Here is a 20,365-nt window from a genome sequence, read left to right as displayed (position 1 = left end):
CAAGCCTCTAATCCCAGCACTTTGGGAGGCCGAGGCGGGAGGATCACGAGGTCAAGAGATCGAGACCATCCTGGTCAACATGGTGAAACCCCGTCTCTACTAAAAATACAAAAAATTAGCTGGGCATGGTGGCACGTGCCTGTAATCCCAGCTACTCAGGAGGCTGAGGCAGGAGAATTGCCTGAACCCAGGAGGCGGAGGTTTCGGTGAGCCGAGATCGCACCATTGCACTCCAGCCTGGGTAACAAGAGCGAAACTCCATCTCAAAAAAAAAAAAAAAAAAAAAAAAAAAAAAAAAAAATCAAAATTATATCAAGTAATTTCTCAGACCACAATGTATAAAACTAGAAATCCATAGAAAGAGAAACATTGAAACTATACAAATATATGAAAATTAAACAACAGACTCCTGAAAGACCACTGGGTCAAGGAAGAAATTAATGAAGAAATCAAAAGCCTTGAATCAAATGAAAATCAGAACACAATGAATCAAAACCTAGGAGATACAACCAAAGCAGTGCTAAGAGGGAAGTTTACAATAGCAATAAGCATCCACATCAAAAAAGTAGAAATATTCAAACAAACAATCTAACAATGCACCTCAAGGAACTAGAAAAGCAAGAAGAAACCAAACTCAAAATCCACAGAAGGAAAGAAATAACAAAGATCAGAGCAGAACTGAACAAAATAGAGACAAAGGATCAACAAAACAGAAAGTTTGTTATTTAAGAAGATAAATGAAATTGATAAAATATTAGTTAAACCAATCAAAAAAATGTCCAAATAAACATAATCAAAAGGGAAAAAGGAGACATTACAACTGATATCACAAAAATACAAAAGATCATCAGAGATTACTATGAACAACTACACACTACAAAACTGGAAAGCCTGGAGGAAATGAATAAATTCCTGGACATATACAACCTACTACGACTGAGTCAGGAAGAAATAGAAAACTGGAACGGACCAATAACAAGTAATAAGATCAAGGTAATAGGCTGAGTGCAGTGGCTCATGCCTGTAATTGCAGAACTTTGGGAGGCCAAGACAGGCAGATCAGGAGGTCAAGAGATTGAGACCATCCTGGCCAACATGGTAAAATCCTGTCTCTATTAAAAATACAAAAATAAATAAATAAATAAATAAAATAATATAAAATTAGCTGGGTGTAGTGGCACACACCTCTAGTCCCAGCTACTTGAAAGGCTGAGACAGGAGAATCACTTGAACCTGGGGGGGCGGAGGTTGCAGTGAGCTGAGATTGCGCCACTGCACTCCATGTACTCTAGCCTGGCAACTGGGTGAGGCAAAATTAAAAAAAAAAAAAAAAAGATTAAGGTAATAATAAAAAGTCTCCCAACAAAGAAACAGCCAGGAATTGATCACTTCACAGCTGAATTCCACCAAATATTTTAAAGAAAAACACCAATTTAAAAAAAAAATTTAAAGAAAAGCTAACACCAATCTTCCTCAAACTTTTCCAAAATTGAAGGAAAAGAATTCTCTCTAACTCATTCTATGAGGCCAGCATAAACCTGACACCAAAACCAGACAAGGACACAACAAAAACAGAAAACCTACAGGACAATGTCACTGATGAATGTGGATGCAAAAATTCTCCACAAAATATTATCAAACTGTGTCTAACAGCCCATCAAAAACATAATACACCATAATCAAGTGGATTTATTCCAGGGATACAAAGGTGGTTCAACTACACAAATCAGTCAATGTGATACATCATATCAATAGGCTGAAGGACAAAAATCATATAATAGTCTCAATGGACAAAGAAAAAGCATTTGATAAAATACAGTATCCCAGGGAATGGCATCAGTAAGTTGGCTGACTGGAGAAGCCTAGACTTCTTCCCCCCAACAAGAAAGGACCAAGCCAATGAATAAACAGCTAAGATTTGACTGGACTGTCAAAGGGATGTTGTTAGAGTGCAGGAGATGAATGGAGATGCACCTGCGCTGATTGGAAGTCTAAAAGAGCAGCACGTAGGCAGCCTCTGCAGCTCTATCTCCCCGACCTAGATTAGACTGGCCTGGACTCAGACGGGACTTCCCATTGCAGGCAAAAAGTAAGTAAGCAAAAGTTCTTACTAGCCGCCATTGCCACTGCAGATACCTGCAGTTTTTACAACAGGTAAATTCCACAGTTCTCACAGTTTCTGAGCCCAGCTTGAGGAGTTGCTGGGAATTCACACAGCTGCATTGCTTTAGATTAGAAACACAACATGTGACTTCCCACTCCTGACCAATCCCCTGTGAGCCAAGCTGTTACAGATATCTCTTCGATATATTGATTTCCTTTCTTCGGGATATATACTCAGAAGTGGAATTGCTGGATCGTATGGTGATTTTATTTTTCGTGTTTCTGAGGAACCTCCGTACTGTTCTTCACGGATATTCTAATTTACATTCCCACCCACAGTGTACAAGTGTTCCTCTTTCTCCATTTCTTCACCAGCATTTATTCTGTAATAATCTTTTTGATGAAGGCCATTTTAACTGGTGTGAGATGACAGCTATTGCGGTTCTGATTCACGTTTCTCTGATGGTCAGTAGTGTTGAGCGCCTTTTCTTATACCTGTTCGCCGTTTGTTTGTCTTCTTTTGAGAAATATCTATTCAGATCTTTTGGTTACGAATCCCTTGTCAGATAGAGAGTTAGCAAATATTTTCCTCCATTCTGTGAATTGCCTCTTCACTTTCTTGATTGTTTCTTTTGTTACACAGAAGCTTTTCAGCTTGATGTTATACCATTTGTCAGTTTTACATTTCGTTTCCTGTTTTTGAGGTCGTACCCCCAAAATCTGCCAAGACCAAAGTCTTAAAGCAAACCCTCAATCTTTTTTCTAGTTGTTTCATAGATTCAAGTCTTAGATGCAAGTCTTTAATGCATTGTGATTTGTCTTGTTTTCGTATATAGTGAGAGATAGGGTTCTAGGTTTATTCTTCTGCATTTAGTTATCCAGTTCTACCAGCACTGTTTATTAAAATGACTGTCCTTTCCCTATTGTATGTTCTTAGCATCTTCGTTGAAAATGAGTTGGCTGTAAATATCTGGATTTATATCTGAATTCTCTATTCTGTTCTATTAGTATGTGTCTGTTTTTATGCTGGTCTCATGCTCATTTGGTTACTATAGCTTTATGTTAACATTTGAAGTCAGATAGTGTGATGCTTTCAGCTTTGTTCTTTTTCTCAAAATTGCTTTACCTATTAAGAGTCTTTTGTGGTTCCATATGCATTTTAGGATTTTTTATCTAGTTCTGTGAAGAATATCATTGACATTTTTACAGGAATTTCAATGAATCTGTATAAATTGCTTTGAGTATTCACAATATTGATTCTTCTAATCCATGAGCATGGAAAAACTTCCGATTTTTTGTGTGTTCTCTTCGATTTCTGCCATCACTGTTTTATTGTTTGTTTTTTGTATAGATCACTCACTTCTTTGATTAAATTGATTCCTATGTATTTTATGTCCTTTTTTTTCTTTTCAACTTTTAGGGTCAAGGAATACACGTGCAGGTTTGTTACATGGGTAAATTACAAGTTGTGAGTATTTGGTGTACAAATACTTTTGTAACCCAGATAATCAGCATAATAATAAATAGTTTTCCATTTCTCACCCTCCTCCGAACCTCCACCCTCAAGTATGCCCCAGTGTCTATTGTTCCCTTCTTTGTATCTATGTGTGCTCAATGTTTAGCTCTCATTTATAAGTGAGAACATGTGGTATTTGGTTTTCCGTTCCTGTGTTAATTCACTTACAATATGGCCTCCAGCTCCATCCATTTTGCTGCAAAGGACATGATCCCATTCTTTTTTATAGCTGTGTAGTATTCTATGATGTATATGTACCACATTTTCTTTCTTTATCCCACTGTTGATGGGCATCTAGGTTAATTCCAGGTCTTTGTTATTATGAATAGTGCTTCAGTGAACATATGCATGCATGTGTCTTTATGACAGAACAATTTATATTCCCTTAGGTATATACCAAGTTATGGTATTGCTGAGTCAAATACCAGTTCTATTTTAAGTTCTTTGAGAAATCTTCAGGCTGCTTTCCACAATGGCTGAACTAATTTACATTCCAACCAGCAGTGTATATATGTTCCCTTTTCTTCACAATCTCACAAGAATCTGTTATTCTCCACTTTTTTATAATAGCCATTCTAACTGGTGTGAACACAGTGTCTCACTGTGGTCATGATTTGCATGTCCCTAATGATTAGTGATAGTGAACCCTTTTTCCTGTGCTTGTTGCCCACCTGTATGTCTTCTTTTCAAAAGTGTCTGTTCATGTCTTTTGCTCACTTTTTAACGGGGTTGTTTGGTTTTTTGGTTGTTGATTTGTTTGCATACAAACATTTTTTCCCATTCTTGGTTGTGTGTTTACTCTGTTGTTAGCGTCTTTTAATGTGCAGATGCTTTTTAATTTAATTAAGTTCCACTTACCAATTTTTGTTTTTGTTGTAATTGCTTTTGGAGTCCTTGTCATGAAGTCTTTGGCAGGGTCGATGTCCAGAATAGTATTTCCTAGGTTTTCTTCTTGGATTTTAATGGTTTTGGGTTTGACATTTAGGTCTTTACTCTCTTGAGTTAATTTCTGTACATGGTGAAAAGCAAGGGTCCAGTTTCAATCCTCTGTATGTGGCTAGCCAGTTATCACAGCACCATTTATTGAATAGGGTGTCCTTTCCCTACTGCTTGTTATTGTTGGCTTTGTCAAAGATTAGATGGTTGTAGGTGTGAGGCTTTATTTCTTGTTCTCACTTGTTTCATTGTTCTATGTGTCTGTTTTCAAACAAGTACTGTTCTGTTTTAGTAACTGTATCCTTGTAGTATAGTTTGAAATTGGTTATTGTGATGCTCCTAGCTTTGTTCTTTTCCTTTAGGATTTATTTGGCTATTCAGACTCTTTTTTAGTTCCAAATGAATTTAGTAATTTTTTTGAATTTTGTAAAAAATGCCATTGATAGTTGGATAGAAATAGCATTGAATCTGTAAATAGCTTTGGGCAGTATGGCCATTTCAACAATATTGATTCTTCTTATCCAGGAGCATGGAATGTTTTTCCATTTGTTTGTGTTATCTCTAATTTCTGTGAACAGCGTTTTGTAATTCTCATTGTACAAATATTTCACTTCCCTGGTTAGTTGCGTTTGTGGATATTTTATTCTTTTTTTTTTTTTTTTTTTTTTTTTTTTGGCTATTTTAAAGCCACAAAAGCATTAGTAGCATTTCTGTACACCAATAATGTTCAATTGAGAGCCAAGAGAACTTGATTTGGCTCTCAGCTTGGACATTATTGGTGTATAGAAATGCTACTAATTTTTGTGCGTTAATTTCGTATCCTGAAACTTTGCTGAAGTTGTTTATCAGATCTAGGAGCCTGTAATAGCCAGGGTTCTCTAGAGGGACAGAACTAATAGGATAGATGTATATATAAATAAAGGGGAGTTTATTAAGGAGTACTGATTTACACAATTACAAGATGAAGTCCCACAATAGGTCATCTTTAAGCTGAGGAGTAGGAAAGCCAGTTTGAGTCCCAAAACTTCAAAAGTAGGGAAGCTGACAGTGCAGCCTTCAGTCAGTGTTTGAAGGTTCAAGAGTCCAAAAGCTGAAGAACTTATAGTGTGATGTTCAAAATCAATAAGCATCCAACATAAGAGAAAGATGTAGGCTGGAAGACTAAGCCAGTCCAGTTTTTGCATGTTCCTCTGCCTGCTTTTATCCTAGCCTCTCTGGTAGCTGCTTAGATGATGCCCACCCAGTTTGAGGGTGTGTCTGCCTCTCCCAGTCCACTGACTCAAATGTTAATCTCCTTTGGTAACACCCTCACAGACACACCCAGGAGCGATACTTTGCATCCTTCAGTCCAATCAAATTGACACCCAATATTAACCATCACAGAGCCTTTGGGCAGAGACTGGGATTTTCTAGGTATAGAATCATATTGTCTTTGAAAAGAAATAGTTTGACTTCCTCCCTTTCTATTTGGATGCCTGTTACTTCTTTCTCTTGACTAATTGCTCTGGCTAGGATTTCTGGTATTTTATATTCTTTGTAGCTATTACAAATGGGATTGTTTACTTGATTTCTTTTTCGGATTATTCACTGTTGGTATGTATAAATGCTACTAATTTTTGTATATTAATTTTGTATACTGCAACTTTACAGAATTATTAGTTCTAACCATTTTTTTTTGTAAAGTCATTATGTCTTTCTAAGAATAAGATAATGCTGTCTGTGAATAAAGGTAATTTGACATTTTCCTTTACAGTTTGGATGCCCCTTTATTACTTTCTCTTGCCTAATTGCTCTGGACAGGACTTCCAGTATTATGTTTAATAAAACTGGGGAAAGTAGGCATTCTAGTATTATTTCAATCTTACAGGAAAGGCCTTAAATGTTTCCCCACTCAGTACAATCACAGACCTTTAAAGAGAAAGGATTTGGAGATATAGGTATGCTGCAAACACCACAGGAAGGAAAGCAAAGAGATGATGGCATCAGAGAAAAGCCATATGAATATCCCAGCTGGGAATTGGCAGTGGATGTGTCCAAACTTAGAAGTGAATCAGGAGAGCTTTAAAGGCTAAAACCCACTTCAGCAGGACATGTTGGAGCCACAGCCCATCCCTAAGCACAGCACTCCAAATCAGCAACTATGGACGACCAAGCAGGTGATTGCCACATCACTCAGGTTGCATAAGTAAGGATATATTCAAGCATTTCAAGATGCTGAAGGAACCAGCAACTAGAAGAGGGAAAAGGGAAAGGTCCATAAAGAGCAAATCATGCCTCCTTCCCAAAGGAGAAAGACTGGGACTGGATAGTTGGATCTTGCCAATGCTGGAGTCGTGGGGAAAATCTTCAAATTAAATTTTGTGAGTTAATTTTTTTAAATGAACAGAAATGAATCCTTTAAAATGAAACAAACCCTGGCAGTGTTGCTCATGCCTGTAATTCTAGCACTTTGGGATACCAAAGATGAAGGATTGCTTAAGCCTAGGACTAGCCTGGGCAACATAATGAGACCCAATCTCCACAAAAAAATTTTTAAAAAAGACCCTTCTCCTCTCTGCAACAATCTCTCTAGCTGGCAAAAACACAGGGGATCCATTATTTTCACCTCCCAGAAACCACAAACAGCCCTGACCCTCCCTCTGACCCCACTCCTAACCTGGCAGTTCCTGAGATAGCAGGTCCCCTAATTTGCTTTTCCCCTATTTAAGGAGAAAAAGAAAGACTGACAAGCCCCTGCTTAAGCAGACATTTTAAAAATAAGTATCTATTTTTCTGTCTTTCAGACAGCACCATGCCTTATGAAGATTCTTTTGGCACCTCCAGCTCTTTGGCTTCCTGGGAGCAAACATCGCTCTCTCCATGCCAACTGTACCTTCTAAGACAGGCTGCCTTAAACTCTCTCTGCAGGAAGGCATCGAGTACCCAGAGAAGACAGCTGGCTCTGAGTGGTCTCTCTCTAGTTAGCCTTTTGAGAAATAGTTGGCCTTAAACATAGATGCTTTCTTGAACTTAAAATTTGAACCATGTAACGACTTTTGTTCATAGCTTTGAGCCAGTGAAATTCCAACATGAAAAATTCCAAACAACATTCTATTACGTACACATATACAATAAGTTCAAAAGGCATTCTAAAATTGTTCTAATGGCGATAGCAAAATCTCAGTTTAAGCAATAGAGTGTCCTACCTGAGAATTCCAAGAGAACCTGCACATTATGCAGAGGCAGCACTTACCAATGAGTGCCCAGAGGTTAGAGGATTTCCAGGCTCTGTTAGAGGATTAGTGTTCTATTTATGCTTCCTGTCTCACCGTTTCAACATATGCTCAACATTGGTTTTTACAGGGACCATTTATACTTTACAAACTATATCCAAGAATAAGAGACAGAAAGAAGTTTTAATGAAATGCAAAATATTATGATTCTCAAATTGTCTGGATCGAGCCTTCAAGAAAACATGCAAAAAAGGAATATTGGCTAACTTTCATTCCTAAAACAATCAAGTGATAATATTTTTAAAGCATCATATTTTGAATGCCCAAAGATTGTTTTTTAAATATTCAGCTTTACTTATTTTGCTTTTTTCTGCTAATAAAATAAAAATGATTTATTTAATGTTTATTCTTCTTTTACAAAGTTTGAATGACTGTAGGAATCACATTTTGATAATTTCTTTTGATTACTACTTGATGTGATCTGAGACTATTATTTATTTATTTAGGGATGGGGTCTTGTTCTGTCACCAAGGCTGGAGTGTAGTGGTGTGATCTCGGCTCACTGTAACCTCCGCCTCCTGGGTTCAGGTGATTCTCCTGCCTCAGTCTCCTAAGTAGCTGGGACTACAGGTGTGTGCCACCAAGCCTGACTAATTTTGTATTTTTAGGAGAAACGGGGTTTCACCATGTCGGCCAGACCAGTCTCGAACACGTGACCTCAGGTGATCCGCCTGCCTGGACCTCCCAAAGTGCTGGGATTACAGGTGTGGGCCACTGCGTCCGGCCTGAGACTACTTATTTTAACCATCTACTTAAATAGAAATGTGCAGGATAGGTCATTAGCTCTAATCATTGTTCCATCAACCCATCATTTTAAAGCAGTTTCATCTGCTCTTGAAGAAAGCCATCTCATGTTAAGTAACAGACTCCCTCTAGCGGATAAAGATGAGAGGAGCAGACTGAGTATTTTTGGTTTTTGTTTTGGATTCCCCCAAAACTAGACTTTGTTGGGTTGCCCAGCAAACATTGTATGAACTTCTTTGTAGTTTAATTTCATCTGCATTGTTGCCTTTTATTTCCACCATGGTTCTCTTCATCCTTAAAGTTACTCGGCCAATAAATATTGATTGGATGCCTGCGATGTGTCAGGCATGTTTCCATGCACTGGAGATACAGCTGTGAGAGAACAAAACAATTTGAAATCTTGTCTTTGGGAAACTTAAAACGATATAAGGTGATAATAATCATGTGCTTTCTACATGCCAGATTATGTTCTTAGTGGTTCGCAATTATTATTGAACGGAGTCTTCCCAACAGCCACGTTTGAAAACTGAGAAGCTAAGAAACCTGGCCAAGCTCACACAGATACTGGCAGACAGAACACCTTAGGAACTTCTCTGACCATCCGGTCAGTTACAGACAACCCAGAAATTCTGAGTGGCCCTGTCTTGATTTTCACTGTGGTATACTTTTTTTTTCATTGCCTGTCTTCTCCGACTAACATCATTATAACCCTAGCACCTGAAACTTGCCACTGGGTTCTCCAGAAACACCTGGCTAGATGATTTAAGGATAATGAGATAAATGAGCAGAGAGTCAAACTCTGGACTAACTGACACCAACGCCCTTCTCACCAATGTCTCTACTGCCTGCATCCGTGTCCAGAAAGCAGAAAGCAACCACTTTCTGGAAGGTTCAGTTGAATTATTTCAGAGTTATATGTCAGCTCCCTTTTCTTAAGGAGTAGGTGAAGAAAATGCATCTAATAAGATCTGATTCTGTAGAAGGTTTTAAAATCTTTAGCCCTTTTCCTGTTTGGAAAAAAAAATGCAGCTCACTGCCGGTGCTCATTTAATTTTACATAAACATGCTCTTTGAGGCTGAAGCAAGTCTGACTGATTTTCAATGTAGACATAAAATGTAAACATTGTTCTTCAAATTATTTCTAAACAGAACTGGTATGAGAATCATCTGAATCATCAGAATTGTCTATTTTTGAAAATTGGATTCATCAAGTGACTCTTTGGCCAACAACTGCTTGAGAACAATGGTAGGAATAGCACATTTTTTAGGATTTGACATTTTCAGTGATCAAGAATTACTATATTTTGTAAAATGAAAATACCACCTCTGAAAACAGAATGCTGTAAATAGAATGATGGATTTTGTTTCCAAGGTCACTATACCAGAGAGATGTGAAAATAATAAAAGTGAGATACTTCCTGGAAGTTATCTCAGAGTAAATGCAGCTGCTAGTGCCACTGGCGAGTAGTCTTGGGGAGAACGGGAAGAGGGTTAAGCAGGTTCTTATTCACCAACTCTCCTGGGTTTTACCATTACAAGAAACAGGGAGAAGCCAAAGTGTCTTCACTCTTGGAGGAATGTATTTGCCTGAAAGGACCTATTCTGCTGTGGGCAGCTACCAAAAATGACAATCAGAGAGGGACAGATTCAAAACCCACTAGAGATATCATCTACAGGAATTTGGCAATGATTAGGGAGACGGTGATGCAGGACCAGTTGTGGAAATTAGTTCTTTTGGGGACATGATGAACTTTAAGCAAGTATAGGAAGTCCAGGTAGATATGGCCAGAGGGCAGCTCTAAGAGCCACCTGAGTTTGGTGATGGAGAATTAGAAAGATTAAGTGTTGTCTGCTGAGAGGTAATAGTTGACATTGTAAAAGAGGTGACTGCATAAAGGCAGAAGGATAAGATAATTTATAAACAATTCTCTTTAGAGGATCTTAGTGTGGATCCATCCTATTGAAGAAAGATGGATCAAGGAAGTTGTCATATGAGCTGGGCAGAAAGGAGTTGCCCTTGAGGTTGCAGGGTCAAGATCATGCCACTCGCACTGCAGCCTAGGCCAGAGAGCCAGACCTTGTCTCAAAAAAAAAAAAAGTAAGGAATCATTTTAAAGCATGTTAAGAAAGTATTTTTTGAATGGGTGATGGGCCTTTTAATCTTTCAGGAATACAAATAAGCATAAGCACTTAGCTTGAATGCGGAAGGTGTGTGAAACTCAAAGTTGTTAATATCCACTTCCTTGTCTTCAGCCAGGGCTGTCACTGCATCTAGCGTGGCTCTGATGAGACAGTGTGGCGTTCCTGACGACAGAGCATACTGCCTTCTGACAGACTGGGTTATGCTACCAAGAATGACAATCGGGGATTTAAAAAAATGTGGTTGTTAAATTGATTTTATATTATTACGTTTTAATCTTCTAGGTCTTTGTCACAGGACTTTAAAAGCATATATTTCCCTCCCATTCTTTCTCCTCTTTTGGCTTAATAGTTGTTAAAACATTTTTCATAATTAGTGCCTGTACATTTGATTGCAGACAAATTGGTGATACTTCTAAACTGTAACTATAAATCACTAGAATTCTATGAATTTCAACATTATTTGAAGTAGTTCTTCACTTATATATACATGTGTTGTAAATATGTAAAATACTTTTAGCTTAGGAAGTCTTCCAAAATACAAACTACTCCCAGTTAGATATCAGTGAGTTTGAATTATGATAAAATGTTGACAATGTTAAGTGTTTAATTTTATATAATAAGCTTTTATTAAATACATCTTTTTGGAAAAAAATTAATGAGCTGCTCTTGCACGTGCAGCCAAACCTGCTGTGAGTAGAATCTACTGCCGGTATAAAGAAGCCCATTTGCATGGTACTATTTTGTTATTTTATAGTAGTTATTTCATCAATCATTATATGCTCTGTACCATTATTTGCCACTAACCAAGTAACTGAAGAGTGTAATAGCTATCATTCAAATCTATTAACCTTTGCTTGTGTGTTTAAAAGTCATTAGCAGCACTCTGACCAATTGCAGAATAGTAAATATTGAAAGAGTTATCTTGCCATTTGAAGTGTCTTCTGGCAAGAATAAATATTTGTTCAGGTTGTAGCACTGCCTGGGTAATCATGGTCAAAAGGCAGGATCAACCTTCAGTGCTGAAACAAACAGGAGAAATTAGCAGGGACAGGAACAAGTTTTATGGCGGACCTCTCTTAACCTACTCTTTAGGTTTGTATTTTAAAGGGGAATTATCATTGTCTGCTCACATTACACAAGGCATTAGTAAAGCAAACCCAAAAAAGCAAATGAAAGAAAAGGTTATTTTAGGACAACAGTTTAAAACACACACATGGGCACGTGAGATGACCCTGAACATTGCCAATCAAGAGGCCAAGCCTGTCATTCAAACTTCATTAAATTCACAGAGGTGGTTCTTCCCTCCTTGTTAAGCTTTTTCTGTACATGGAGTTTTGAAAGATAAGCTTGTCAGTTGATTCTCTGCAGTTCTTTCTTCATTTCACCCTGATTGTTTTCTTCCACAGTCAAATTATGATGATAACTGACAACCAACATCTTACTGAGACAGATCAAGATATCAGTTTCTGGTGGGTTAAAGTGCTTTTAGAGTCACAGTTTTTATTTTGTGTGTAACAACTTCCTTGATAAACCTTTCTCCAAGAGGTGAGATCTATACTAAGTGGATCCTCTGAGGATTCCTCTGATTTCTGATGTCTGATTTCATCTTTCTGCTTTACTGCAAACACCTTCTGTCCTGCAGTGTTAACTATCACCTCTCAGCAGACAACTGCCGGTCTTTTTAATTCTCCTTCCCACACTCAGTTGATGATTCCAGCTGCCCTCTGGGTATCTCTACCTTGATTTCCTACTCTTACTTGAAGCTCAACATGAGCCAAGAAGAACTCATCCCCAAATCTGCTCCTGCGTCACCATCTCCCTCTTACATCTCCATCCCGCTGTGCAATCTAAGGCAACCATATCACCTCTGTGAAACTCAGTCAACTCATCTACAAATAAGGCTGAATTATTAGATGATCTTTGATCATGTCTAAGATGCATATAACTCAGTGATGGTATTTTCAAAAGGAAAAAAAGAAACAGTAGGCAATAAAGTATCTGTTATTCAAAACTAACAGATTTTGTTGAATAACAACAAAAGTTACCATCTTTAGTGCAAACAACTACAATAAAGGTTAGAGAAATGCCATTTAGTATAGTGTTAACTATATTAAAGTTAAAGACCTCAAAACTCTAGCTTTTTAAAAAAATATAAACATAAAAGAAAGGATAAATATCTGCTTTTAATTTCTTCATTTATGAAACTGTGATTACAGAAGGACTGAGGTTTGGAGAGTAATAGTGGCATGCTGATTTTGAAACTCCCCATTATGCACATGAAAAATAAAATCATAAGGAGGACAAATGAAGCCCACAAGACCTATTATTTCAGCATTTCTAGGAATCAGAAAACACAAATCTCAAACCACCTGTAAGCACAAAAGCAAACAAATTAATTCTAACAGAATAGAGGAGAAGAGGCAGAAAAGACTTTGTGAGGGAGAGCAAGGAGGAGCTGAGCACCCAAAGGGAACACACAAAAAAACACCCTCAGAAAAGAGTAATTGAGACAATAAATACAAAACACCCTCAGAAAAGAGTAATTGAGACAATAAATACAAAAACACTGAGCACAGATCAGCCCTTGGTAATGCACAGTCCAGCTGCCTCAGAGAAACTGTGATTCTGGAGGAGAATCAGGTAAGGCAGAAGAGGTGGTACCCTTGGAGACCAAGAAGTGAAGGAAAAGTTGAAACTAAGAGTGAAAAATTAAGGATCCTACAGAAATGAATAATAAACAAGACAAGCCAACCCTGCCTACCACTGCCACTCAACAGATATTATAAAGGAAACTGCACAGAAGGGCAGGACTGACAAAATACAGAGCTGAACCACGGAGCCCTGATAATCAAGTGAATCAAAACAGGAAAAAGTAGAAACATCCACACAAACCTACTGCAAAGCATCAGACATTGCTAATAAAAATGGGTTTCTTTCTGTTCTGAAGTCTCTCAGAAAAACCAACAATGTGAACCATGAGAATACATGGATGCAGGGAGGGGAATATCACATACCTATGAGGGGATGAGGGGCAAGGGGAGGGAAAGCATTAGGACAAATATCTAATGTATGCAGGGCTTAAAACCTAGATAAAGGGTTGATAGGTGCAGCAAACCACCATGGCACATGTATACCTATGTGACAAAACTGCACGTTCAGCACATGTAACCTAGAACTTAAAGTAAAATAAAACTTTTAAAAAATTGCTGCTATAACACATCAATAGGAAATAAAAAACAGCATTCTATCTTTTACAACAACAACACAAAAACAATGAAGCAGAAGAAATCTGAAACATCAATACAATCTGAGTTAAATATCCTCAAACAAATACTTGTAGTTGTGAATATGAAAAAAAATTCTTAAATCAGAAATACAGACACTAAAAGCAGAAATGAACCTAAAAATTAAATTAAAAAAAAAAGATAAGTGAACTCAGTAAAGAAATGGGAAGAAAATGAAGAATAAATTACAAGGTGCCCAGAGGGGAACAGACGTAAAAAAAAACTTAGAGGAAATCAGGAAGACACAAGGAGATGGAATATTTTTACTGGTCTCTCTGAAGAAGAAAATGATAACCGAAGTACAGTAATATTTAAAACTATATCTCAATAAAATTTTCCATAAGTAAAGAAGATGTGTATCTACACATTAAATAGAAAATTGATACAGAACAAGCAATTCTAAGATATTCTTGTAAAACTATTAGTTAGGACTTTAGGATCGTGGTAATGGAATGAATAAATTTGTATGTGAGAAGACATGAGTTCTGGAGTCAGGGGTGAATGCTATGGTTTGACTGTTTATATCCTCCAAAGTTTATGTTGAAACTTAATCTCCAGTAGCAGTATTGAGATGTGGGGCCTTTAAGAGAAGGTTGGGTTACATGGGCTTTGCCTTTGTGAATGGATTAATCTATTCATGAATTAGTAGTTCATTGAGTTATCATGGGAATACAGCTTTATAAGAACAGGAAGAGAGACCTGAGCACCCACACTCTGCCCTCCTGCCATGTGATGTCCTGTGCTACCTCAGAACTCTACAAAGAGTCCTCACCAGCAAGAAGGCCCTTACCTAATGTCACCAGCAAGAAGGCCCTTACCTAATGCAGCCCCTCGACCTTCAACTTCTCAGAAATAAATTCTTTTTCTTTACACATTATCCAGTTTCAGGTATTCTGTTATAAGAATCAGAAAACAGACTAAGACCACCTCTTTTTGTGAAAATTTAAGAATTCAACTCTTGGGTGATAGAGGAACTACAACCAATTACAGAAGTCATGAAATATACTTATCATAATGAAAACAATAAATATCTGAATGTATGGAAGACATTAAAAGCAGTGATCAGATAACATTTCATAGCCTAAAACCTAAAATTTTCTACAAAAGGGAAAAAAGAAAACAAAATGAACAAAAAGAAAGCACAAGGATGAAAATAATAAGGCAGAAAAGAGAAAAACAGTACATAAATAAAAATCCTGGGTCTTTGAAAAAATAAAACCGATGAACCGCTAGATAACAAGACTAAAAACATGAACAAAGAAAAAAAGCACAAATACACAAAATAAGAAGTGGCAAGAGGGAAATAATTATTGATAGGGAGAAGCCAGAAATTGTTTATAAAATTCTACCTTGCAGACCTCTATGCAAATAATTTGAAAACTTAAAGGAAATGAGTAATTTCTTAGGTTATGGAAATGTTCCAGATTAAAGAGGACTAGAGAGACATGACATCTAAATGTAATGCTGACCTTAAACTGAATCCTACACCTGTGGAAGGCAAATGTTACAAAAGACATTATTAGATCTACTGACAAAACTGACAAGACTGAATATGGATGGCAGATAAGACAAAAAGTAAGTTTGTGAAGTCAATTGTACTGTTGTTATAGAAAAAAAATTTCTTGAACCCAGGAGGTGGGGGTTGCAATGAGCCAAGATCATGTAATTGCGCTCCAGCCTGGGCAACAAGAGCAAAACTCCATCTCATAAATAAAAAATAAATAAATTCCTATTCTTAAAGAGCCATGGTATATATACCATACTCTAAAAATGATTAGGAGAAAAAAATGTCTGTGTACATCACTCACACACATGTAAAGAGAGGACAAGAAAGAATAAATGATAAAGCAAATGGAGTAAAATATTCACAATAGGCAAATCAAGAAAAAAAGTCAATTGTTCTTTGTACTATTTTATTTCTATAACTTTTTTAAGTTTGAAATTATTTTCAAAGACAACATTTCAAAACTACATTACAAAGTTAGAATTATGGTACTAATCTCATTTCTATTAATAAATATTTCATTTCTAAACGAATATGTATTATTTTAAAATGTTAAATGATCTAGAACTTTAGGTGGAAAATGAAAAGAACTTACCCATGGATGGAAATGCAAGAAAGTTTTTCCATATTGGAAAGAATAGTTCTTATAATTTCTGGGGTTCTGCAGTGGCCCAGCTCGGTCACCAAGAGTGATTTGGTAATATCTAAAAGTGAAATGTTTTAAATAATCACTAGATTTTAATAATTAGAATTCTTTTAAAAATGACACTTTTATTCAGAAGAAAATAGAACATTTTTATCCCTCTTCCTAGTTTTATCAAATTCATTTCTAAGTTTTTAAATATTAAAACTGATACACTTATTATTTCCAAGTCAGCTCTTTATAAGCATCAAAAAGAGTTCAGCTCCTTAGACCATTCCCCCAAAGGTACAGAATATAACCAATTTGCCTGCAGGCATGATACGTATAGTGAGAAACAAGCAAATATCTTAAACACAAAAAAAGTAGAAGTTAGAAACTAAATTCAATGGGAAATTTATATGTAGATTTGAAAGAAAACAAAAGTCAAAATTACATGGTAGCTCCTCTCTGATACCCATTTACAAGGCAGACATACTATCCAGGGCTTTTCGATTTTCCTCTGAAACATCCTGGCTGAAGCTCAGGACACACTCAGCACCCCATGCTTCACCTTCTCCCGTCAGACAAGATGTATGTTCACCAGGTGTGTTTGTCCTGAGCATTTTGTAACTGTTGTACCACTTTTTAAAATTAAACTTAATTTTAAGTTCCAGAGTACATGTGCAGGATGCGAACGTTTGTTACATCGGTAAATGTGTGCCATGGTGGTTTGCTGCACCTATCAATCCATCATCTAGGTTATTAAGCCCAGCATGCATTAACTATTTTTCCTAATGCTCTTCCTCCCCCCACCTCACCCTCTGACAGTGTGTGCTGTTTCCCTCCCTGTGTCCTTGTGTTCTCATTGTTCAGCTCCCATTTACAAGTGAGAACATGTGATGTTTGGTTTTCTGTTCCTGCGTAAGCTTGCTGAGGATAATGGCTTCCAGTTCTATCCATGTCCCTACAAAGGACATGATCTCAGTCCTTTTTATGCCTGCATAGTATTCCATAGTGTATATGTACCACATTTTCTTTATTCAGTCTATCATTGAAGGGCATTTGAGTTGATTCCATGTCTTGGCTATGGTGAATAGTGCTGCAGTGAACATAGACGTGCATGTATCTTTTTAATAGAATAATTTATATTCCTTTGAGTATATATCCAGTAATGGGATTGCAGGGTCAAATGGTATTTCTGGTTCTAGATCATTGAGGAATCATCACACTGTCTTCTACAATGGTTGAACTAATTTACATTCCCACCAACAATGTAAAAGCATTCTTATTTCTCCACAACCTTGCCAGCATCTGTTATTTCTTGACTTTTTAATAATTGCCATTCTGACTAGTATGAATGGTATTTCATTGTGGTTTTAATTTGCATTTCTTTAATAGTGATGTGATTTTTTTCACATGTTTATAGGCCTCATGAAAGTCTTTTTTGAGAAGTGTCTCTGGCCTTTTCCCACTTTTTCATGGGGTTGTTTTTTTTTCTTGTAAATTTGTTTAAGTTCCTTGTAGATGCTGAATATTAGACCTTTTTCAGATGGATAGATTGCAAAAATTTTCTTCTACTCTGTAGGTTGCCTGTTCGCTCTGATGATAGTTTCTTTTGCTGTGCAGAAGCTCTTTAGTTTAATTAGATCTCATTTTGCTTCTGTTGCAATTGCTTTTGGCGATTTTGTCATGAAATCTTTGCCTCTGCCTTGTCCTGAATGATATTGCCTAGGTTTTCTTCTAGGATTTTTAGTTTTGGGTTTTACATTTGTCTTTAATCCATCTGGAGTTAATTTTTGTATAAGGTATAAGGGGTCTAGCTTCAATTTTCTACATATGGCTAGCCAGTTTGCCCAGCTTTTATTAAATAGGGAATCATTTCCCCGTTGCTTGTTTTTGTCAGAGTTGTTGAAGATCAGCTGGTTGTAGATGTGCAGTCTTAGTTCTGAGTTCTCTATTCTGTTCCATTGGTCTATGTGTCTGTTTTTGTACCAGTACCATATCGTTTGGGTTATTGTAGACTTGTAGTATAATTTGAAGACCAGCAGCATAATGCCTCTAGCTTTATTATTTTTGTTTAGGATCGTCTTGGCTATATGAGCCCTTTTTTGGTTCCATGTGAATTTTTAAATAGTTTCTTCCAAATCTGTGAAAAATGTCAATGGTAGTTTAATGGGAATAGCATCAAATCTATAAATTACTTTGGGCAGTATGGTCATTTTAATTATATTGATTCTTCCTATCCATAAGCATGGAATGTTTTTCCACTTGTTTGTGTCCTCTCTGATTTCCTTGAGCAGTGGTTTGTAGTTCTCCTTGAAGAGGTCCTTCACTTCCCTTGACAGCTGTATTCCTAGCTATTTTATTCTTTTTGTTGTACTACTTTTAATAGTTATATAATTTAATACTTGTAAAGTGAAGAATGATTATGCAAAGGAAAAGAGTTGTTTCTATGAAAGCTATCACATTCCTTTGATTCATATATATTTCTATTATCCTGTGATTTACCTTACCTATTTATATAGATTATATTGATATATAAATATATATTCTATTATAATTTTTATATAAAATAGAATGCAGATTATATTTTATTATAATAGGTAAGGTAAATCACAGCATAATTTTGTTTTTCTTTTTTTAAGTCAAAAAGCCTGATATGGTGAGGATTAATGGAGTGGGGATGACAAATAAATGTACATTTCAGATTTTCATCACCAATGAAAAAATAAAGCATTTCCATAGACTTAAAACTGTCATTTTAGACAGTTTTAGATTTTGGAGAAGAATTCAAAATGTAAAATACCTCTACAATAATACAATGTTAATAGAAATTAGTCATGCACTGAGGTCAGCTTAGTGAGCTACCATCATTTAAATTTTTAAAAAGTAATTTCTTAGTTCAAATTAGTGAAACCTTTAAGAAGATTGTCTTTAAATATCATTATTTGAGAACAGTACTTTTTCAGACACATTCTGATATTCAAATTCAGTTTAATTATAGGTTAACCTTTTAATTACATCTTTCTTAAAAAGCTGTCAGAATTCCATTTCTTCAGGAGATATTTTCACTAGTGTGTTGTTTGATTCCACAGGTTAAGATTTTTCATTATTAAGAACTTCTTACATATTAAAGAGATTGCCATTCATTGCTTTTTTGTCTTTCAAAGAGACACAGGCAGACTTGCTAGACTAAAGCTGACACCTTTAAAAGCATGCAACAATATCGCCACAATTATTGTAAAGCCACTCAAAAGTAACAATGACATCATCAATGGGCATATCTTGCCACTCCTAACCATCTAACCATCCAGTCCTGATGAACTCCAGGCAATTCAACAAGAGCCCCTCAGCCAAGGTCAATAACTGGTTCCTGTACAAATATGACCCCCAGAAGGAGGCAGAGCTCCGCAGTTGGATCGAGGGACTCGCCAGCCTCTCCATGGGTCCTGACTTCCAGAAGGGCCTCAAGGACAGGATTATCTTATACATACTCATTAACAAGCTACAGCTGGGCTCAGTCCCCAAGATCAATCACTCCGTGCAGAACTGGCACCAGCTAGAAAACCTCTCCAACTTCATCAAGGCCATGGTCAGCTACGGCATGAACCCCATTGACCTGTTTGAAGGTGGGCACATGATGCAGGTGAGATGTCTCTTCTTGCCCTGTCAGGGAAGGCCAAGACTAAGGGGCTGCAGAGTGTGGTAGACATCGCCGTCAAGTACTTGGAAAAGCAGAAGTAGAACTTCAATGATGCTACCATGAAGGCCCGCCAGTGTGTCGTTGGGCTGCAGATGGGAACCAACAAATGTGCCAGCCAGTCAGGCATGACTGCATAAGGTATGAGGAGGCAGCTCTACAACCCCACAAACCACACCCTGTCCCCCATGGACCACTCCACCATCAGCCTCCAGATAGGAACAAATAAGTGTGCCAGCCAGGTGGGCATGATGGCTCCTGGGATGTGGTGGCACATCTGTGACACCAAGCTGGAAACTGACAAGTGTGACAACTCCTCCATGTCCCTGCAGATGGGCTACATGCAAAGCACCAACCAGAGTGGCCAGGTCTTCGGCCTGGGCTGGCAGGTACAGGATGGCAAGTAGTGCCTACAAAACATGGAGGCCAATGGGGCTCCCTTGGGCCACAGCGACTGTCCAGGCCCAAGGGAAGTCCCTGAATATCCATCTTACTACCAGGAGGAGGCTGGCTACTGAGGTTCCCAGCATGCTCTCTCCTCA

The 20,365-nt window shown here is 37.3% G+C and overlaps 1 protein-coding gene and 1 pseudogene across 1 annotated transcript in view; one reads left to right on the top strand and one right to left on the bottom strand.

Moving 5' to 3' along the window:
* Positions 1-20,305, bottom strand: part of FABP12 (fatty acid binding protein 12) — a 77,969-nt gene extending 57,664 nt beyond the window's left edge. The window contains exon 1 of the mRNA XM_003940177.4: positions 16,097-20,305. The gene's annotated coding sequence lies outside the window, so the exon portion shown is untranslated. The remainder of the gene's footprint in view (positions 1-16,096) is intronic.
* Positions 19,443-20,341, top strand: LOC101042332 (calponin-2 pseudogene; annotated as a pseudogene).
* Positions 20,342-20,365: the final 24 nt, after the last annotated feature.

The sequence above is a fragment of the Saimiri boliviensis genome, chromosome 15 (assembly GCF_048565385.1).
Source record: "Saimiri boliviensis isolate mSaiBol1 chromosome 15, mSaiBol1.pri, whole genome shotgun sequence".
Classification (NCBI taxonomy): Eukaryota; Metazoa; Chordata; class Mammalia; order Primates; family Cebidae; genus Saimiri; species Saimiri boliviensis.
This window is presented reverse-complemented; position numbering and strand designations above follow the sequence as displayed.